The sequence below is a fragment of the Suricata suricatta genome, chromosome 9 (genome assembly GCF_006229205.1).
Source record: "Suricata suricatta isolate VVHF042 chromosome 9, meerkat_22Aug2017_6uvM2_HiC, whole genome shotgun sequence".
In the NCBI taxonomy this organism is placed as follows: Eukaryota; Metazoa; Chordata; class Mammalia; order Carnivora; family Herpestidae; genus Suricata; species Suricata suricatta.
In genome coordinates, this window is record NC_043708.1 from 815,550 (window position 1) to 838,034 (window position 22,485).

The 22,485-nt window shown below is 59.9% G+C and overlaps 1 long non-coding RNA gene across 3 annotated transcripts; it reads right to left on the minus strand.

The window, feature by feature from the left end:
• Positions 1-12,492: 12,492 nt before the first annotated feature.
• On the minus strand, positions 12,493-15,084 carry LOC115302515. 3 transcript variants are annotated; one of them, XR_003913512.1, is made up of 4 exons: positions 14,990-15,084; positions 13,460-13,676; positions 13,220-13,359; positions 12,493-13,023 (listed from the first exon to the last, which is right to left on the minus strand). It is a non-coding gene; the product is annotated as an uncharacterized LOC115302515 (long non-coding RNA). The 3 variants fall into 3 exon arrangements; XR_003913511.1 differs by having other exon boundaries at positions 13,502-13,684; XR_003913510.1 differs by having other exon boundaries at positions 13,460-13,684.
• Between the last annotated feature and the right edge of the window lie 7,401 nt (positions 15,085-22,485).

Sequence of the window (22,485 nt, forward strand, 5' to 3'; positions counted from 1 at the left end):
TCCAGCCCCGGGGCCCCGAGGAGGGCCTGGGTGTCGGGGCCCCTGGCGGGCTTGTGAGCAAATGCCTGTGTGGGAGCCGTCTGCTTGCAGCTGCAGCGGAAGGGAACACGACGGGGAGGCCCGCGGGACACAGCTAGCTCTCTGTGCCTCCCTGGGAAGGCCACTGGCCTCACGCTGCGAGCCCCGAGTTCTGAGGGCCTCCCCACCCATCCCCCACCCACGGGCACGGGCGAGATGAGGGAGGGGCCCCGGGATCACCCCAGGCCGGCCCCTGGCCCTCTGGCTTGGGAAGTGGCCTGAGCTCCTAGACTTGTCCTTGAATGCGGACCAGGGACCTTGGGTGGCTGGGCGAGGTCCCCAGATGGCCACTTCACACAGATTTCCTTCCTGCCGTGGTCCAGGCGTTCACGTGCGATGCAGGGGGACACGGTGTGGGCTCTCTACTGGGGGTCTCTGGAGCCTCGGGGTCCCTGGCGGTGCCCAGCTGCCAGCTGTCCCTGACATGTGCGGGCCCGCACCCCTGCATGGACAGCCCTCACATCTGCGGAGGGAGGTGCTGGCGCCTCAGGGGCAAGAGGACGCCTTAGGAAGGTCCCGTGCAGGCCCCGCTGAGGCTGAGGCGGGGACCCGCTGGCCATCCAGAGGCCCCAACAAGTGTGCACACGGGGCCCCGGCCTGGAGCGGTCCTGTCTACAGCCCCCAGGCCCCTCTTACCCATGCCGGGGCAAGGCTGCAGGGGGCGGGAGCCGCAGAGAGCAGCGGGGACACTGCTTCCTCGGCCCCCAGCCCATCTTCCTAGGCTGCCCATGGCTGCCACGGGGCAGACTGCTGCCGGTGCATCCCCCCGCGAGTGCCCTCGGGCACCTGGCAGGAAAGCCGGACAGCGGTGGGGGAAGGAGCCTGGCCCCAGCCCCGCCATCACCGCCACACGGGTCTGGGGGGATGCGTGGGGGGCCCCGGGCCTGCGTCCAGGGGAGCACACAAGGAGACCGAGGCCTGAGACGGGATGGGCAGACGCGGTCCCTTGGGCGCTGGGTGCAGCTCGGAGCGGTCCACCGTGAGCCCATGCGAGCGAGCGGTGTGTGACGGCCCCGCAGGATCCGAGGACAGGGCCTGCGCGACCCGGCACCCTGCCGCTCGGGGCCTCACCTGCCCCTTCCTGCCAGCGGGCGGCCTGCCTTTGCCCCGTGCCGCTCAGGCTGGCGCCGACGCTCGGGCGCCCGGGGAAGTGTCAGGAGCTTGGGGGTCGCCTGGTGACTCTCTGGGCCGTCAGGGAGGCCTGCCCTCACTGGCCAAGGGACTCGCGTGGAAAGTACTGGGTGTTAATACATAACTTGTGAATCACAAAACCCCATCTCCATCACTTGGACGGGCGATGGCAGCATGAAATGCCTCATAAACGTCCTCGCCGCCGCCGTGAGGGGGGCGGGACGCTGCGGTTTAAGACCAGTGTTGATTAGAATTTTTTATAAGTTTTTTTTATACGAGTGATAACAGCTCTTTCGAGACAATAACACGGCCCAGGAAGGATTTTAAAGATCTTCAGGAATGGGAATTTGATTAGCAATCAGGACGGGCCCCTCTCCGCCTGGGCCAGCTCTCATTTCTTGCAGTTATGGGCTTTTTATTGCCTTTCCCCTCAGGGGACGCAGCTCCTTTGGATAAGCAAGACTCCTTTCCAAGACCAAGGGTGCGGCTCCAGCAATCAGCCAGACCGGACTCCCCCGCCCCAGCCAGGACGGGGGGCCGGAGACCCCCGAAGTGCACCTCTGCTCAGGGCGTCCGGCCAGGTGAGGCCCAGATGGTTGTCCGGTGCCACCCAGGAGAGGCTGCTGAGGCTGGAGGAGGCTCCAGGGTGGTGGTCGGCCCTTGATGTGGGCAGACAGGCCACCAGGTGGCGTTGGAGGACTGGCCAGGAGGCCAGACGTGTCCTAGGCGGCTGGAGGGACCCAGGGGCTGGCGGCACTGGGCTCCACGCCATAGGGCCCCTTCAGTGCCATGAAGGCCCGATGGCCCGGCAGCCTTGAGACCCGGGGGGAGGGGTGCCCATGGGGGCAGCGCACTTCCCAAGGGCAGGCCCCACCAGAAGTGTGGTTTCCGGCAGGAGGAGGACACCCCGTGCCCACAGGTGATGGCAGGCAGTGAGCCCCTAGGGAATCATGGCCCTCCTCAGGACACCCCATCCTTGGTTGGCTCTCCTGCCCATGTGTGACTGGAGTCACCTGGCTGGGCCCAGAGTGAACGGGGTGCAGGCAGGGGCCCCACAGGAGGCCTACGGGCAAGGGGAGTGGGTCCCAGGCTGCCAGGGCCTGGCTGTTTGTCCTGGTGTCCAGTGAGCACTGGCCTCAGGGCTACTCTGCCCCCAGCTTTCTTTGCTGTGCTGGGAACCAGATGCATCCTGGGTAAGGTCCTGGCACCCTCCTCATGGTCACGCCCTGGAGAGGCGGGGTGGCCAGCAGCATATGGGAAGCATGGGGTGCTCCTGCTGGGAGTTTTACAAGGTCCCCCAGGGCCACCCTGGGAACAAGCTTCGTTGGGGAGCCGCTCGGGAGGGGTGGGCAGCCTGGACCCGGCAGGAGGACCCCCGATCTCTTCCCCACTCGAGGGGTGGCAGCCTGGACCCGGCAGGAGGACCCCTGATCTCTTCCCCACTTGGTGGGGGGCAGCCTGGACCCGGCAGGAGGCCTTCTCCATCTGGGCAAGGGGAGAAGTGCGTGTCTCTGGCAGTGACCACAGTCCACCAGAATCATCCCGTGTGGTCAGTGAGCTCTGGCCGACCCTTCATCAACCAGGGTCTGGGGAGCTCAGAAGGACCCGCAATCCGGACTCAGGATACAGGGAGGTGGGTGGCTTTTGCCTTCCTCGTGGTCTGCAGACCCTTAGGGCTGAAAGGGGGGAGGGATGACCCATGGTCAGATGGCAGGTTCCGCCAAGTTCCACTGTCCACAAGTGGGGCAGCAGCACGGTGGGTCCACCAGCATTTCTGCCACTGGCTGTGAGACCAGGAGGATCAGACCCCCTCTCTGAGCCTGTGCCTCAGACTTGACTGAGCCCTGATCCCAGCCCACACTGAGCCCTGATCCCAGCCCACACTGGCCCTGGTCCCTGCACACACTGAACTGTGGTCCCTGCACACACTGAGTCCTGACCCCAGCACAAACTGATCCCTGGTTTCAGCCCACACTGAGCCCTGATCCCAGCACACACTGGCCCTGGTCCCAGCCCACACTGAGCCCTGGTCCCTGCATACACTGAGCCCTGGTCCCCGGCTACACTTGGCCTGAACCCCAGCCTATTCCCAGCTTACGTGGAGTCCTGACTTCAGATCACGAGTGTAGACTCTGACCTCAGGCAGGAGCCTGAGAGTCTGCTGCATGAAGGAGGGAGCATCGGAGCAGGGGTGCAGACATGGAGGGCCACACCCCTGCTGTGGGGTGCAGATGGTCTTGGAAAATGTTCCAAGGAGGCATTTGATCCTCTCACTTCCCCCTCCTGGGTACAATCTTGGGACCAAGGCCTGGCGACTGTGTGGGGGCAGAGACCACGCCTGTGGGGGCAGAGACCACGCCTGTGGGGCCCATTCCTCTGCTCAGGGCCTGGTCCCCTAGGACCACCTCCTTGCCTTAAGTAAGGGTTGACCAGACACCCCGAGGGAGGGGAGGCGTTCTGAGTGGGCGGGCTGCGAGCTGGGGGCCTCCTCGCCGCGGGGCGGGGCCTGGGCGGGAGAAGAGCCTGGAGGGACGGCCTCTGACTCCGAAGGCCCCCTCGGCCCCCTCGCCTGCTCACAAGCGCCCCAGCTTCCTTCAGAAGCGCCGCCGCCCTCAGCCCTGTCTTAATTCGTTTTCTGTCCACTCCACCCACGGTCCTGTGCGTGAGTGCGGGGGAGTTCTGAAAAATTACCTGCCACCGGCGCTTATTTAAATCCTGGGGTGATTTATGAGTGTGGACAGTTTTAAGGCCACCGCCGAGCAGGTAGTTAGCCAGACTGCTGAACTGACAGTTTCCAAAGTGAGCGCAAAGGCACGCGGCGGCGTGGAGGGCGAGCCTCCGCCCTGCAGCCCCTCTGCGCCCGGCCCTGCGCCCCCTCCGGAGATACTCATTGTGTCTTTTCCGTGCTGAGAAAGCCAAGGCTGTCCTATCCGACCCCGGGCTGCTCAGGGCTCCCAGAGGTGCCCGGGGTGGGGCGTGGGCGGGCAGGCTCGGGCACCTAGACTGGGGGGGGGCAGAGTGGGAAGCAGTCTTGGATCAGGCCCGTCCCTCGGAGGCTTCGGCTGGGCGGGGGGCGGGGAAGGGATCTGGGCTGTCTCTGCCTCAGGGTGCTGTGCGGGACACGAGGTGGGGACCCTGGCTGGGACTGGGTGGACCAGTCGTGGCCTTAGCCCCCAGAGCCGTCTGTCACTATGTGCCCCTGATTCGTGGGCTGCACCTGTGTGTCCCGAGGTCCACAGTGCTGGGCGGGGATGCAGGTGTCCTGCCGCCCAGCATTCCCGTTTCCTGGTGAGGCCGGACCCGGATGCAAACAAGGGATCCTCTGAATCTTGACACATTGGTCCCAGTTAGGACACGGCTGTGCCCACCCTGCCCTGACCCCTTGGAAGTGGAGGGCTGGGCTGCAGCGAGGGGAGGGGGAAGACGGGCCTGGGCCCCGCCGCTGGGAGACCAGGCTGTGGGGCGCTGGGGCCCCCCGTGTGGCAGGGGCATAGACCCCGCTGGGGTCCCCCGTGTGGCAGGGGCACGGACCCCACTGGGGCCTCCGTGTGGCAGAGCCATGGACCCTGCTGGGGTCCCCTGTGTGGCAGGGCCATGGACCCCGCTGGGGCCCCCTGTGTGGCAGGGGCACGGACCCTGCTGGGGGCCTGCACCTTCATGGACTGCTCAGTCCAGCCCTCAGGGGAGCCCTGGTGCAGGCCGGCTGCCAGCTCTCTGGGAGACCCCGAGGGAGCCCCCCTCCCTCTCTGGCCCTAGCTCAGATGAACCCTGCTTGTCCGTGGCTCCCGCCTGGGTTCCAGAGAGGAGCCACAAGACGGTGCTTCTGTCAGCGGCTCCTGGGGCCTCCATGTGGGTGTGCACGTGTGTGTGCACATGTAGGTGTGTGTCCGTGGGTGTATGCACACACTCATGTGGGGCCTTTCTCCCTCTGGGAGCTGCGGCCCGCCGGTGTTCAAGGCCAAGGCCTGGAGGAGGGCATCGTGTCTTCCATCCAGGTCAGGCCACTTTGGTGGTGTGCCTCTAGCTCTGATTCAAAGATTCTCAAGTGGGGGTGCTGACCCAGCAACGGCCTGGGGGTCCACGGGGTAAGCTGGGACTCTGGGAGTGCGGCTAGAGCAGGGGCACCCCCTGCGTGCAGAACACCACAACCCTCCCCCAGGAAAAGCAGCGCGCACCTGTGGGGCCTGCTTCCGGCGCTCCTCCTGATACTCAGGGTGGGGAAGACACCACTGCAGGCAGGGGACCCTGTCTCCTTGTGGGGGACACTCCTCGTGGGGGACACAGGTGCTGGTTGGGGGGAAGGTGTGGAGAGGCTGGGAAGGGCTGGCGCCTCTCACTGGACAAGGTTACCCATAGGCCTCAGGGCCCGGGAGTGGGGGCCTCTGTGGGGCCCGGGGTGCCTGGAGCCTGCGCACGTGGGGCAGAGTGCCCGGCCCCGCACAGAGCTGAGGCCTGAGTCACAAGCAGACCCACGGCTGCTGAATATTTAACCAGGCCCCACACAACCGCATGCATAATTAACCAGGCAGGCGCTGGAGGAGCCGCATAATTTGTCTTCTTAAAGGGGGTCTGGTAATTTGTTAAGCTGTTTTGAAATCTGCATTCGAGCTGCGGGAGCCGCTCTGATTTCTAAATTAATTTGTGTGATTTAGAAAGTGGGCACTCCATGCGCCTCCCCGTTCCGGGGCCCTGGTACCGGGGTCTCGGCTGGTGCCCGCTCCCGGCTTCCTCTGTTTCCCTGGATCGCTGGATGGATGGGTCCTCCCTCCGTGCCCCCCCACGCCCGCTGCCCTGTGCGCCCTGGGGGTCCTAGTGCTGGGGCCCGCAGGGCCGCACTCCGCTGTTGACATGATCTAGGCTTTGTGGGCTGTTTCATCCGAGTCCTCGGAGGCTGGTCCTAAGACAGGCCTGGCGCCCTTTGGGCTGGGGGAGCAGCCTGAGGGCCTGGGGGTGCTGGCTGCTGCGGGCGCGTCCTCGCAGGCTCGGAGGTCCGTGGCCGACTGGTTTCCGGACCAGGCAGCGAGGCTCCTGAGGGTGCGTCGGGGTGACCACGGAGGGGCCCTGCTCCTTCCCAGCCCTGGATCCCCGGACCACAGTGGATCCCCGAGGACCGCCCCCCGCCTGGTCCCGCTGGGGGTTCCCACCCAGCTGGCGCCGAGCCCGTCTTTGGAGGCCATCCCGCGTCCCATCAGGGATGGTGGGGACGGGCGTGGCCTGGGGGTCCCGTGAGCCCCGTGGAAGCCAGCGGGTGGGTAGAGGCGGGGAGGCCGTCCACATCCGGAAGGGCGGCTGCCCCCGGGCTCCTGGACGGAACAGGCGGGAAGGCAGTGCAGCCGCAGGCACTCGGGTCCCTTCTTCCGGCTCTAGGTCTCCAGAGCTCCGCCCCCTCGCGGCTCCGCCCCCTCGCGGCCCCCACCAGGCCCGCTGCGGCCTCCAATGATGCCTGGGGGCTCCTGGCGGCTGCCGCTCCCGCCCGGTCCCTTCCAGCCAAGGCTCTGAGTGTGACGCCGCCGGCTGGTTCCTGAAAGACGTGGCTTCTGCTGGGGGAGCTTCGGGGGGAGGACATCCCCAGGCCTGAGCTGGGGCCAGACCCCTGGCTGAGGCAGGCCCAGGCTGCCAGTAGGGTTGGGTGAATTTAAGGCCTGGCTGTGAGTTTGGGGAAGACAGTAGGTGCTCAATAGGTGCTGGCTCCTTGAGCAAACAGCAGAGGTGACTGTGGGTCACGGCTTCGATGACAGCCTCCCTTGGGCTCCGAGGGGCACCCGCTTCTCTGAGGAGCTCACCCACTCCTCGCTGGGCAGATGGAGATGCAAGGCTCATCCCAGACCCCTCCGATTTGGGGCTGAAGAGCCCCATCCTGTGCTCGCAGCCTCGGGCCTCTCCCGGCCTGCGGGGGGGTCCCCGGAGAGGCCGCCACTCCCCCAGCTTCCCCTTTGTTCCAGCCGGTGAGGCCCATCAGCCGCTCTCTCTCCACGGCTGGGTGAGTCCTGAAATTCTCTTTCCATTAAAAATAAATGCCCCATTTTATCTGCCTGAAATGGCTCTGCTCCCTGATTGTCTCCTAGGCCGCTGTATGTGCAGACTGTAAAATCATAATACAACTATTAATCCCCTGTATCTGCTTGCACCTAATTTTTATTAAAAATATCCTGTGTTCCAGCTGCCTTCTAAATTATGATGACATTGAAAGTCTGCCGTTGGACTAGCCAGGAAGGGGACAGGTTGCGGGCGGGGCCCGAGCACCGCCAGGTGAGGCCTGGAGGGGCCGGGAATCTGGTTCTTCTGCTCAGCGGTGCCCAGCCTGTATGCCCAGGATGGACCCAGGCAGACCCGGTGCAGGGGCTCGGGGCTCCTGGAGGTCTGGGCCCCTGCCCGCCGGCTCACAGACACCCGCGCCGGGGCCGCTGTCCCTTGCCTGTCCACCTCTGCAGACGGTTCCCGTTTGAGGAGACAGCGGGGCAGTGGGGACCCAGCACTCGTGGGCCCAGGGCGGCACACGCGGGCGGTCCCCACGTGGTTTTCATGCCTGTGCGGTGGGGGAGGGCTTGTAGGGGTGCTGTGGGCTGGGCAGGTGGGAGCCCAAGGTGGGTAGGCACGATGCCCAGTGCGGCTGCCTCCTTGACCAGACGGGAGGGGGCGCAGAGTGTGGCTCTCAAAGCCACTCCCGGTGCTGCAGCGGGACAGCAGGTCGGCCCTCCAGGGCTTGGCAGGGGGGCCCCTCGGCTCTGCCTCCAGGGGCGTCCTGCCCTGACTGTGGTATGAGGGGTCGGGGACCCCACAGTGGCTGGGGAGCTGGTGGTGCCCGAGCGGTGCAGGAATGCAGTCCTGGCCACGGGGGCGTGTGCGGGGGGCGACAGGGGCCACCGGGGCTGAGCTGGCGGCTCTGCCTGAGTGTCCAGCCCCGAGTCCTGGCCGCCAGCTCCCCACAGGAGGGAGGAAGGCAGGAGGCTGCCGGACGGAGGAGGCATAGCCAGGGGATGGTCATGCGCAGGAAGGACAGAGGGGAGCGCACAGAGGTGGCCCCACTTCTGGGTCCCCCTCACCGTGGAGGGGCGCAGTCTTGAGGACAGAGCAGCTATGGGGCCTTCCCACCTCCAAACTCAGGGCGCCCCCCTGCCCTCCTACGGCACCCTGACCTCCAGCTGGCTGACTTGGGGACCTAAGGGCCAGGGCTGCCCACAGGGCCCGAGGGAGACTGCGTGGGGGAGGGTGGCAGTGGCGGGGCTGGTCTGTGCACACCCCAGGGTGGGACCTGCCTGTGGGTCCACGTGTGAGCAGGGAGTGCACCACCGGGGTGAGCGGCCTAGCCGGGGGCTCCGCGTGCACCCCCAGCCTCAACCCCGGGCTTACCTCGGACTCCCTGAACCCCCAGCCCCGCACCTGGGCTGGCGGGAGGAAAGCCCGGTGTGTCAGCGCACCTGTAAGTGTCTTGAATCAACGCAGACGCTTAGAACAACAACGTCGGAGTGGCCCCTGTGCCCCCAAACCACAAGGACGGGGTCGTTCCTGCCGCCAGGCCCCTGGCCCCACGCTCGGCCTCTGATGCCAGCACCCGCTCGCCGCGTCCACGCCCGGGAACCGGGGCGCAGCCTGCGGTCAGGGGTCAGCGGGGCTGTGGGCCCCTGAGGGCTCCACCGGGCGCCCCTTCCAGGCTCCCTCATGTGCCTTCTGGTGGCCTCGTGTCCCCCGGGTCTGTTGGCCGGGGACACAGGTTCCTTGTCACGGAGGCTTCTCCCCAGGACTGCCTGTGACGCGACAGCTGTGACCCTGGGGTGGGGGGGAGAGAGAGAGAGACACACACACAGAGACAGAGAACAGAGATAAAGACAGACATAGAGAGACAGAAACAGACAGAGACAGAGAGACACAGCTGGGTGAGGGTCACTGGCTTCCCTAAAGCCCGTGCAGGTGCTCCCTGCCCCCAGGGCAGCCTACTTTCCTCCCCGAATAGGGCCGGTCTTGGTGGGTCTCGGTGGGTCTGGGCAGGTGACCAGAATGTGGGGAAATGACGCTGTGGGACGTGTCGGCCAATCAGGTCACCTTTCCCCTCGGAGTCCGGCTCCCACGCTGTGAGCAAGCCCAGGCCACATGGGAAGCCACTCAGCGTCCTGGCCACGTGTGCTAGGAAGGCTTGTGACATCTCCAGGCTCTATCACATGGGTGACCCTTTACTCTGCGCCGGGGCCGCCCCCGCATCTCGTGTCATCAGACCCCTGAGTCCAGACTCGGTGAGAAATTAGCCTCAGACCCAGGAGCTGACGGCAGACCCTGGCTTCTCTGTCCCCACTGCCACCTGCTGGCCTGGTGGCTCCCCAGGCCCCCGTAACTCCCCCGTGGCTCCCCAGGCCCCCGTGACCCCCCCTGTGGCTCCCCACAAACCCTGTGACACCCCCATGGCTCCCCAGGCCCCCGTGACACCCCCGTGGCTCCCCACGGCCCCTCTGACCCCCCGTGGCCCCCCGTGGCCCCCCGTGGCTCCCCACAACCCCGTGACCTCCCGTGACCCCCCGTGGCCACCGTGACCTCCACTGGCTCCCCATGACCCCTGCGACCCCCTGTGGCTCCCCACGACCCCCGTGAAATGAATGCCAGGGTTTATTGTGCTGCACACCTGCCCGGGTGCGTGTAGCACACACTCTGCTCAAAGTGAGTGAAGAAATGGCTGGGGGGCAGGCGGGCGGCAGGCGGGGGGCAGGCGGGGGCAGAGGGCTTCATTTCCTGCGTCCTTCCACATGAGCCGGGAGGCCCCTCGCTGTTTGGGTCCCATCCCACTGGTGCCCGTGGCTGCGCTGGGGGGGGAGGGGCAGCTCTAAACGGCAGCTTCACAGAGACCCCCCCCAGGCAGGGTGCCTGTGGAGACCCTGGGCCCCTCACCCCACGCCGGGCCCTGGCGGACGGCGAGCGGAGAGGGGCCTGCTCTCTAAGGCACACGGGACATAAATACTGTTTCCCCGAGGAAGTGGAGCCTTTAAATGACATTTCACTTTTATGAACAGTTTTATTACAAGTAGATTTTCTACCACCAGTTCCATCAGCCGACCCCTCGGAGGCTCCATCAGCTGCTGCTTGGCCTTGTTGTCGGCGGGGGGCCTGCTAGCTGGAGAAGACGTAGGGGGTTCTGCAATGGGGGGCTGGGGCGGCCGGAAGTTAGCCCCCCCCCGCCCCCCGGCCCTGTCTCTCCCTGGCAGTGAGGGGCCTGGTGGCACGTGCCAGGACAGGTGGAAGCGTCTGGCCTGGCAGGATGGCTCCCCTGGGCTGCTGCGCGTCTGCAAGGGCCCCGTCTGGGGCAGGCACCCTGACATGAGCCGGCGGGGCTGGGAGGGGTGTCAGGGGGCAGCCAGGGCCCTGAATGACTCATCTGCAGGCGTGTCTGGAAAGCTCCGTGTGGCGCTGGAGAAGCATCTCTGCTTCCGCTCACCGGGAGCGGGCGTGGGCCTGGCGGGACGGGGTGGCCGGGGCGCGTCTGTCCGGTGGAGGACGGCCGTTCTCACTGTGACCGGAGCGGGAAACTGCCACGGCCTGCAGTGAGCCTTCGGTTGCAGCCCTCCACGCCGCACGGTGGCCTCGGGACCAAGCCTAACCGGGCCGCCGGCGACAGGCTGAGGACCCAGGGCCTCGACAGGGCCTGGATTCTGTCTGCAGGGCCGGGCGGTGCATCCTGGAAAACGGGAGGGGTGGGGCTGGGAGAGATGGCCCGAGGGCTGGCAGCAGAGGGAGGGGGCGGTTGGGCCCTCCTTGCAGCCCTGGGACCCCGGGGAAAGGACAGAGCTCAGGGCGCCGGTGGGGCCATCCCTCTCCCCGACCCTTCCTGGTCAGTGTCTCATCGGCAGCTGGTTCTGGGGACCCCATTAGCATGCAGTGTGACCCTGACTCAGGGTCCATGAAGACGCAAGCAGGGACACGGGGGGGGGGGGGGCCCCCCTTCGGAGGCCCGGGGACGGCGCGAGGGAAGACGCCCCCAGGGCCAGGAGGCCGGTGGTGGGGCCAGCGGCCACCAGGCGTGCCACCAAATACTTGCCCCGGGAACCTTAACCACAGGAGCCAGGTGACGCGCTCTTTTGTCCTGAAACTCAGGGCAGAGCTGCAGCGAAAGCCTCGGCCTCTGCTCAACGGAAAACTTTTCTTCGCTTTTCAAGATAAAGAGCCTGGACCGTTGCCGCCAGCCTCCCGGCCTGTGTTCGTCGTGAGGGGCCGACAAGCAGGCCCCTCGCCCTCCCACAGTCCGAGAGGTTCCCGGGGCGGCTGCCTCCCAGCAGGGGATGCGGGGGGGCTGCCGTGTAGCACTTGCTCTCATGTTCGTCGAAACGGGACACAGAGAGACTGACAACTCAATGTGCCTCCCAGAAGTGACACATCGCTTCTGCCCCACGTCACTGGCCAAGCCAAGTTAGACAGCCCCCCAGCCCCGCCTCCGTGTGCCGGGGAGACGCAGGACCCAGGAACCAGGGAACGGCACAGGCAGAAATGAGTCCACGTAAAACTTCTCCAGTAGCCTTATTATTTTTTTAATGTTTTTTATTGAGAGCGTGAGAGACTGAGTGCCAGCAGGGCGGGGGCAGAGAGAGAGGGAGACACAGACCCTGAAGCGGCTCAGCACAGATCCCGAGGCTGGGCTCAAACCCACAAACCGTGGGATCACGACCTGACTCAGAGTCAGACGCTTAATCAACTGAGCCACCAGGTGCCCCGTTTTTTAATTAGTAACGATTATTGTTGGATGCAGTGCCCAGGGAGTAAACGACGGTCTCACAAAATGGGCTTCCTGTCTCTTGTGTCACAAGGAGCGCGGAGCAAAGCAGGTGCGTTGTCTTTCTGTTCAGCCATTCTTCATGCAGCTCTGTCCTGCTCAGAGCCTCGTGGGTGCAAGACAGCTGCCCAACCGCCAGCATCACAACTGTGCTCCAGGCGGGGGGAAGGGCAGGACAGAGCACAGAAGGGGGTGAAAGAGGGAAGGGGGCCTGGCAACCGAGTCCTCCCCTTTTCCTCGCACTTCCTGGGGAGCCCAGCTGTGCACCTTACTTCCATGGAACTGGCCAAACGGTGCCCCGGTACCCTCTTCAGCTACCTGGGAGCCAAGAATGTGGCTGCCCTGAAGGGGAGGCCCGTGGGGTGACGGTGTCCGTCCCGGGGGTCGGAAGGACATCCCACTTTATCACCGTTGTTTTGATGGCCAGCACACTCTTCCTCGTTCCTTTAACACGAGGAGCCCCCACCCGGTGACAGTGGACGCGGCTGCCCGCCCCCAGCCCCTCGGTAATTAACACCAAGCCCGAGATGCTGGGAGGCTGGCTGATTAGTTTTTTTATTAAAATAATGACACCTTCCAGGCAATCGGGGAGAATTGCGTGAAACTCAGCACTTTCCCTGCTTATTTATGGCAACACTGAGCAGTGGACAGTCTCATTACCGTCTGTAAATACCCAGGGTCGTGTCCTTGACGGTGAAATACTGCCTTCCTGGACGGCGGGGCGTGGCTACGCGACTCTGCGGGGCTATAAAACCCCCTGGAAGTAATTACCATGTGCTTTAAATGGGCTTTCGACAATCTCATTTGGTGCTGCTGGAGCCTTTTAGGGGCTCACAGACCCCGAGGGACAGGCGGGGCGTGGCCGGAGCAGACCAGAGACAGGGCACTGGGTCCACGGCCGGAAACAGGCCCCGGGGGGCTCTGGGAAGCAGGCAACAGGTGGGGACCCTCGCTGACGTTGGCAGAGGCCTGAGCCCGTGTAGGGCGGTCCGGGGGCTGGGCCCCCACCGGGTGAACCGCCTTTCCAGCTGGCCATGGAGGCGGCCCCGGGGGGCAGCAGCGGATGCCTGAAGGGGACAGAGGACACCTGCTTGGTGACGGGGCAGTGTGGGCGCAGCCAGGTTGATGGCACGGTGGCTCAGACAACATCCCCCCACCCTGGGCAGCGTGGGCCACCTTGGAAAAACAGTGTTCCGCTGTCAGGGGCCCACAGTCCAGGGGGGCCACTGGCGGCGACCTGCATGGAATGCCCGTCTGCCTCACCTGTTAGGCTCCAGGGACGCCCTGGTCGTCAGAGACCATCCGTGGGGTCTGCTTTGGCTTTGCCCCGCGTGGAGCTGGGGGCACTCCACTGAGTCCTTTCTTCCATGCCCACAAAGGCCCCCGAGCCTGTCTCTTGGCATCTGGTGACAAGGAGGGATGTCCTGACAAGTCCCAGGCCACCAGCCCCCTGGAAACAGTCCCGCGAGGTGGTCACGCCTCCTAATGGGGCCCATCTCCCACCCTCTGGCAGGCACAGGGAGGTCCCCACGTGGCCCGGGTCACCGTGGAACAATCCAGACTTCTGTGGGCCAAACTGGCACGCGCCTGAGACTGGAGCAGTGGGAAACCGTCCGGATCTGCCCACCAGGGCGCTTGCGCAGTAAGTGCACTTGGGCGGATGGGCTGCGCTTGCGCAGAAGTGCGCTCCGGTGCAGACTCAGCGGGGTGGTGTCTCTCCCTACATTCCTGCAGGAACCGGGTGAGACTGTGGGGTTTGGCCACGTGGCCTGGGGGCTGTAAATGCGAGCCAGTCACCCGAGCGCAGCGCCCAGACGGCAGCCACAGAGCCCTGATCTGACTCCCCCGAAACCTTGTGCTCGAGTCCCCGCGTGTCCCAGGCCTGCCCCTTGTGTGCCCCTCCGAGAAGCCCCCGTGGGGTTTCCCCGAACCCCACTCTTATGGCTTGACTGGGGCCAATCTGGCTCTGGCTCCGGAGCGGCAAGGCGCTCGGCTCAGGCACCCTGAGAAAGGCCCAGGGCCCGCCTACCCCCTGCGCGCTGCCTCCCCCTTCCCTGCGCCTGCGGAGGCCGCCTCCTCCAGGCCCTGCGAGCGGACTTCCGGCGTCTCGGGCTCTGTGGCCCCGGCGGCCGGGCGCCCGCATCTCGCACCCGTCCGCCGCCTACGGCGCGTTAGCAAAGTGGTTACAGGGATGCCTCCCCGGCGGTTGGGAAGGCAGTGGCCGGGGTGAGGGCAGGTGACCCCAGACGTGACAACCCCTGCCCCGCGCGAGGAGGAGGTATCCCCCCGGCTCGCTGGCGATCGTACGGGAGGACCTTGCTGAGGATGCCTCGTGTTGCACCTTCCATGGCTCCCTGTGCCCCCGCCGAGTCCCATGCCCGGCCCGGCCCGGCGGTACCAGGGCCCCGAGGTCCAAGCCCCCGAGCTTCGGAAGTCCCCTGGCACAGGGGTCCCGCCAAGACTGCCACCCCAGCCAGGCGGCCCTCGCCCCGCCCTCCCTCACATTAAGGGCTGCCTCTGCCTGCCGGGAGCTGGGGGCGGTGTCCCCTGCGGACAGCGGGAGTGGCCGGTGCCTCAGTGACTCCTAAGGGCCCCACAGCACCTGGGACCGCGCGGGGCGGCCTGCGGCGGACGGTCCCGCTCCCTCCGCCCCCACGCGGCCCACTGCCTGTTGTCAGGAGGAGGGAGGCTGTGGTGTATGGGCCCGTGGATGGAGCCGGTAAAGCTCAGTCTGTGTCCCCTTCCTGGAGCCGAGGGCAGGCCACTCCCAAGGCCGGGCGCTGCGGGCCCGAGGGATGCTGGTGGCCGGTGACAGACCAGAGCCAGCCCAGCGGCAGCCCTGGAGCGCCGCCTGTTTGGACATGCTTGTTTCCAGCAGGAAGTGCAGGGGGAGTTGGGCCTCAGGGGTCATCCAAGCACCGGGGACACCAGCGGGCTCTGACCCCCCCACCCCACGCCCCCCTGTCCCTGGGTCCTCCCCACACACGGCCCTCCGCTTCCATCACGTTCCCAGGAGTTGGGGAGTCTCAGGACCTGCTCCACGCTGACCTTCCCGAGTCCTTGCCAGCACGGAGGGCGGCCCTGTGGGGGCGGGGCTGGCTCAGCCTCCCCCCCCCCCCAACAGGCCCTCCCCGTTGCCAGGAAACTGCAGTGCCGATGGAGCTCTGGGGGATTCCAGAAGCCTGCTCTCTCCTGCCTGGCAACTTTGTCACTCTGTCTCCTAGGGGCACAGAGGGCTGGGAGGGAGGGAGCCCCAAGGGCGAGGGGGGCAGCCCGCAGCCCTGGGTGGGAGGGTGGCCGGGGCCGTCTGGGCAGGAAGCCAGCTGTGGGGAACACCGAGTTTTACCTGGAAACCTGGGCCAGGATTGAATGAATACCTGCTTCCAGGCCCGAGAGATCAGGGCGGCCCTCTCGGGGAGTTTGGGCCAGAGGCTGGGTGTCCCGGAAGCTGACCCTGGGGTGGGGCGAGGTGGCAAGCCACCCCTGAGGGCAGTCCCTGCAGTGCCCAGGGTGCAGCGGTGGGGTGAGGCAGGGAGGGCCCGGCCTGGGGCTGCGGACTGCTGGGGGCCTGGCCTGGGGTTTGTCCGAAGCTGCAGCGCTGCTCCCAGAGGGCACCCCGCGTCTCTGAGCGCCCCTTGCAGAGTCTGGGCCGATGCTGGTGACCAGATGTCCCAGGGCAGATGTCCACAGGGGGCGCATGCACGGCTCCGCCTTGGGTCCCGCATGTCCCAGGGCAGGGGCCTTGGTGAACGGCACCCCTGGGACCAGAGGACAAGGGTGTCACCGGGGGCCTGGGCCCACCCTGGAGGCCCTGCCCGGCACTGACTGAGGAGACACGACAGGCTCCCGGCTCTCTCGGCTTCGGGTCTTTGTTTCAGATGCCTCCTTTATGTTTTAACCACATTTGTGTGCTATCCGGAACTTTCCAGCGTGAATGTACCCAGAGCCTGTGTCGCCAGCCTTGCCCTCCTGATCCTGTCACAGAATGTCAGGGCCGCCGGAGGGGAAATTACAGCCTGCTCAGGCTGCCGCTGAAGCCTTGTCCCCGACTGCTCTCTGTGTACCCGGCGCTGGTGACAGCCCCCGGGGGGGGGGGGGGGCTCCTGCTCCAGCTGGGAACCGTGGCCCCCGGGGCTCGCTCTGGCATGGAGGTGTGCGCCAGCCCCGCCCGCAGCAGCTTCGCGATGAGTCAGAATAAATTAGCATGCTAACGAAGGAGAACAGGCCCGGAACCATCTGGAACAAGGCACGTTGTCACCAGCAGAGCCAAGTTGGTTCCAAAGCCATCCTTACTGTTTCAGACTCATCCGCCTCCCCTCCCACAATCTGAGGGGTGGGGGTTCTGCCATCCCAGCCTTGGCTGCGTGCCTGCAGTCCGAGGGAGGGCACAACCCAGATCACCTCTGAGACTGGCAAGTCCCCTTGTCCGGGGGAGAGCCACTCAGCAGGGGTGCGGCTTGGGGGGCAGCACGGCGGGGGGCCTGTCTCCCCCTCGCGCTGGCTGAGAGGAGTGGGGGGGCCACCAGCGTGGGGGCGAGGGTCCCCAGACCCACTGTTCATGGACACGCACACGCACGTGTAACACGCACACCCTCACACGTGCACACACACTCTGTCCTTCCCTCTCACTCCTTTGAGTCGAGCCTGGTGTGTCGTGCTGAAGCGTGGAGCGCCCCGGGGCCCGACGGAGCGGCTGCCGTGGTGCTGGGGCGCCGCCGACTGGCTCAGGAATCTGCGCCTGTGAGTCCCCGGCCTCCCGCCGCTGGTGCCCGCCTGCGCGGCGGCCCCGTCTCGGATCCCGGCTGCGCCGCCTTTGGGGTCTCGGCCATGTGTCTCAGTTCCTCCCGGCTTCGGTGTCCCCATTTGACCGGGGAAAGCTGTACCTGTGCCCCCAGAGTTGGCACAGGGCTCGACGCCGTGAGGTCGGGAAGCTCGGGGCGGCCAGGACCCAGGGGGAGGCCAGGCGTCGTCTTAGGGGCTCCTTCTGCAGTAGGTACGAGGGCCGTGGTGTTGCCTCCTCGTTCAGGGAGGAGGTACTGGGGCTGCCGAGGGAGAGGGCGGCGGGGACGCGAGCGGTGGGAGGACGTTTGGCTCAGCTGGACGAGGCCCAGAGGGAAGGAAGCAGGAACTCTGACCACAGGGAAGGCCCCACGCACCGGGGCTCGGTGGATCCTGGCGTTAGATGCGTGAGGCGTTTGACCATCTGAGCTGCAAACTCCTTCCTCTTCCCCAGACCCTAGTGCACTCGGCTGCCACGCAGGGGCTGTGGGAGGAGGGTCTGAAAAAACAAGGAAAGGGGGCACGTTTCTGCGTCTGGGTTTACCTCGACTCGGGGAGCAGAACAGTATCGGGAGCTGTGGAAGGACTGGGGTCAGGGGCCGTGGGCGTAGCTCCCTAAGGATTCGCAGCCCCTGACTTTTAATGGGGCGTGGAACCTGGGCCGGCCCGAGGCTGACAGAACTGCAAGCGGCGCTGGGCCCTGCGGACGTCCGGCCGCATCAGCGTCAGCGTCTTGTTCTCCTCTCCCCTCGCTGCAGCGGCAGGTGTGGGTGTGTGCTCCTGGCTGCTTTAATACAGGCATTTAGGTCGGTGAAAAATGCCTGAGTTGCAGAACATGCTCATCCCCTCCTAGGCAGATCTGTGGAGGCCCGGCCATTTGAGTCAGGTTCCTACAAGCATGCAGTCACCAGCCCTTGAAAGAATTAAACAAAACATGATTTATATAACTTGGGCCTTGGGGTTAACGTTTTCAGGATTTCACATTCATATTTTAGTATTAATTTACTGGGATATTTCTACAGATTTCGCTTTATAGATTTTGATGGTGAGTTATTTGCTGCTTAAAGGTTAATCACTGTTATGCCTTCATTATTCTTGAATTGTTTCTCAGACCAAATTACTGTCTGTCCTTTTTAGCCCTGCCTGACATCCCTTTTGCTGACCCTTTCTCTTGTGGTTTTCACATGTCTTTGCTATCCTTGGCTTTTCGACATTTGAGGGTTTTATTTGAGGTGTACCTTGGGCCAAGAGTGCGTGTTTGGATTGTTTTATTTCGAGTGTTGTCACAACAGACATGTTTGTTGAGACATCTGTTATTTATGCTCTGTTTTCCTTGTTTGTTCCCTCTCTTTGGCTTTATGAGCTGTTTACTATTTTATTTTCTCTAGTGTTTTGGAAGACCTCATTCTTATTTGTATTCTCTTGGTGATAAATTCTAAGTTTAAGATGTATTTTTAAAAGAGCTTTATTGAGAGATGGTTGACATGCACTTGACTGCACGTATTTAAAGCGTACAAGTTGACACGTTTTGACATATTTATGTTTATGAAACCTTCGTTACAATCAAGAAGATGAACGAATCCACCACAGAAGTATCTTCATGTCCGTTTTTAAAATCCTCTTCTTCCTACCTCTTTCCTCACTCCTCCCTCCTCAAGAAAACGCTGATCTGCTTTCTGTCACTACGGATTAATGTGTATGTTCAGAATTTCATACAAACAGAATCATAAAATACGCACTCTTGTGTCTGGTTTCTCTCACTCATAACCGCTTCGCGACCCCCGCATCATGACATCTCTCCGCTGCACATCCTCCTTGCTGGCCAGCTCCCGTCGTGTGGATGAAGGACCAAGTTGTCTCTTCGCCTGCCGGTGGGCGTTTTGGTTACTTCCAGGTTTGGGCTACGGCGAACACGCTGACCCGGACATAACAGTACAGGCACTTGTCTGGAGACTAAGCTTCTTTTTCTCTTGGGTGAGTACTTAGGAGTGGATGGCTGGGTCACATGGTAGGATGGTAGGTGTTTTTAATGGTATAAAAAACTAAACTGTTTTCCAACATGCTTGTCCTAGTTCACATTCTTCCCAATGGTGTGTGAGAGTTCTAGCTCATCTACATCCCCACCGGCACGAGCTAAGGACGGCCATGTTACCGTTTGAATAAGTTTGCAGTGGTGCCTCCTTGTGGCTGTACTTTCAGAAGAGCGATGGTGAGAGTCTTTTCATATCTTGTTATCTGCCACTCTCAAATCATCTTAGCTTAAGTGTCCATTCAGATCTCTTGATCTTCCCCCAGACCCCCCTTTGGGTTGAGACAAATGAAAATGGATAGCAAGATAAAAGGCTAAAACCTAATCATATCAACATTTACACTAAATGAAAATGGTCTACACACCTGAATTAAAAGACTAAGATGTTTAGATTGGATAAAAAAGCAAGACACAAATGTATACTTCTTGTAAGAAACAAAAACTAAATATGAAGACATAAGTTAGAATAGATGGGAAAAACATTTAACATGCTAACACTAGTTGAAAAAAGACATGTGGTAGGGCGCCTGGGTGGCTCAGTCGGTTAAGCCTCCGGCTTCGGCTCAGGTCGGATCTCACGTTCGTGGGTTCGAGCCCCGTGTCAGGCTCTGTGCTGACAGCTAGCTCAGAGCCTGGAGCCTGCTTCCGGTTCTGTGTCTCCTTCTCTCTCTGCCCCTCCCCCTCTCATGCTCTCTCTCTGTATTAAAAATAAATAAAACATTAAAAAAAAAAAGAAAAAAGACGTGGCGATATTAATATTAAAGTAGATTTCTGAACGATGATTATTGTTAGGTATAAAGAAGACCATTTCATAATGACAAAGGTATGAATCAATCAGAAAAATATAATAATCCTAAATGTTCATGAACCTAATAACAAAGCTTAAAAATATGTGAAACAAATATTGGTAGAACTGTAAGAAGAAATAGACAAATTCATAATTATATTCATCTTTTGTTAATCGATAGAAAAAAAGTAAAAAACCATCAGAGGTAGACTTGTAAACTATCAACCAACTTGACCTAGTTAATATTTATAAGACACTCTGCACAACGAGTTAGAACGTACATTTCCATCAAGTGCACACAGTATTTACTCAGACCGACCACATTTTGGACAGAGAGTCAAGTCTCAATAAATTAAAAGTATTCAAATTGTACAAAATGTTTTCTCTGACTACAGTGGATTTAAGTCAAATCAATAACAAAAGGAAATCTGGAAAATCCACAAATATTTTACTAAATATAACACACTCATGAAAAACCTATGGGTCAAATAAAGAATTAAAAGAGAAATTATGAAGTATTTTAACTTAGCTAGAATGAAAACACAACATGTGAGAATTTGTTGCACATTACTACAGCAGTATGGCAGAGGGAAACTGATAGCACCAAATATTAGGAATGAGAAAAGTGACCTCACTTACCAACCATTAAATCACTCACAAATATTAAAATGATAATAACGGTATAGTATAAACACTTTCTGCTAATACCTTAATCACTTGGATAAATGAAAACAATTCTTCAAAAGACCCAAACGACCAGAGCTGACTAAAAAAGAAATAGATATATGAATAGTTCTTTATCTATTAAAGAAATTGAATTTATAGTTAAAAATCTTCCCACAAAAACCCCTCAGGCCTAGAATTCTTCAGTAGTGATTTTTACCGAACATTTAAGTAAGAAATAATACCACACATTTTCAAAAACCTGAAAAGGAAGGACTACTTCCTAACTCCTTCTAAGGAGTCAGCATTACCATGATACTCAAAAATCCAAAACATTAAAAGAAAGTTACTGAGAAATATCCTTCATTAACATAGGTATGAATATTCTAGATGAGTTCTAGCAAAATCAATCTAACAGTATTTTTAGAAGACAGTACAACGTGACCTGGTGGGATTTAAGTCAGGAATGCAGAGATAGCTTAAGATCAGAAAAACAATCCATGTAATTTATCATATTAATAAAGAAAAAAACTGAAATGGTAAACTAAGTAGATGCAGGAAAATCATGTGACAAAATCCAACATCTTTTACTAACAAAAGCTCATTGCCATGTAATACTCCACTGTATATATATAAACCACATCTTCGTGATCCATTCACCAGTTGATGGACATTTAGGCTCTTCCATGATTTGGCTGTTGTAGAAAGCGCCGCTATGAACATTGGGGTACATGAACGAAATCTGGCCATTTGTAGCAAAGTGGATGGGCCTGGAGGGGGTCATGCTAAGCGAAATAAGTCAGGTGGAGAAGGACAGACACCGTATCTTGTCACTCGTAGGTCTAACAGGAGAAACCTAACGGGACCATAGGAAGGGGGGAGGGGGGAAAAGAGTTGGGGAGAGGGAGGGAGGCAAATCATCAGAGACTCTTGAATGCTGAGAACAAACTGAGGGCTGAAGGGGGGGAAGGGGAAGGGGTGATGGGCATGGAGGGGGCAGTTGTGGGGAAGAGCACTGGGTGTTCTATGGAAACCAATTTGGTAATAAATTATTAACAAAAAGTGAGAATCATATCAGCTCATCTTTATGAATTAAAATTCTTCATATTCTCAAAAAAGAAGCGAAGCTCTCGGAACCGAGAGCAGCGGGGAGCTTTCTCAATCTGACAGAGGGCGTTTACAAAGACCACACAGCCAATGTCACACTTCATGTGAACGGCTGAACGCTCTCTTCCTAAGAAGGAGCAAGACTAGGGTGTTTACGTCATCACTTTTACTCAGCTTGCTCTGGAAGTTCTAGCCCGTGCAATAAGACAAAGAAAATACATAAAAGGCATTCAGATGGGAAAGCGCTTTTTATTTGCAGGCATGATCATCTATGTAAAACATCCAACAGAATCTACAAAAACACTATGGGTTTAGTACAGTGAACAAATACAGAGAAATAAAAACAAATCACTTCTTTTCCATGTGCTAACAGCAATCAGAAATTAAACACCATTTACATTTAAAAATATGAGCTACTTAGGGATAGATAGGACAATATATATGAAAGACCTACACAGTGAAACTGCAAAGCCTTGCTAAAATAAATAAGATCTAAATAAATGGGTGACTAGAATCTATTTTTATGTCAGAGGACTCAACGTTTTCATTTATTTTTATTTTTTTAATTTTTTTAACGTTTTATTTATTTTTGATACAGAGAGAGACAGAGCATGAGAGGGGGAGGGGCAGAGAGAGAAGGAGACACAGCACCGGAAGCAGCTCCAGGCTCTGAGCTAGCGGTCAGCACAGAGCCCGTCGCGGGGCTCGAACCCATGAACGTGAGATCATGACCTGAGCTGAAGCCGGAGACTTAACCGACTGAGCCACCCAGGCGCCCCTCAACGTTTCTAGATGTTAGTCCTCGCCAAATTATCTGTAGCTTCAATGCAATCCCAATCAAAATCCCAGAGGCCTTTGTGTAGAAATTGATAACCCATTCTAAAATTGATATGAAAGTACAAAGGACCTAGAACAGGCAAAACGACTTTGGGGAAAAAAAAGAACAAAGTTGGAGGATTAACACTGCCTCATTTTAAGACTTATTATATAGCCACAGTAATCAAAATTATGTGTTTTGGGTGTAAAGATAGAAAGTAGGCCAGTGGAATAGAATAGTCTGGAAATAGACCCATACATATTTGGACAACTGATCCTTTACAAGGCAAATGCAATTCAGAAGAGTGATTTCAACAAAAAGTGCTGGAAGAGTTGGACACATAAAGA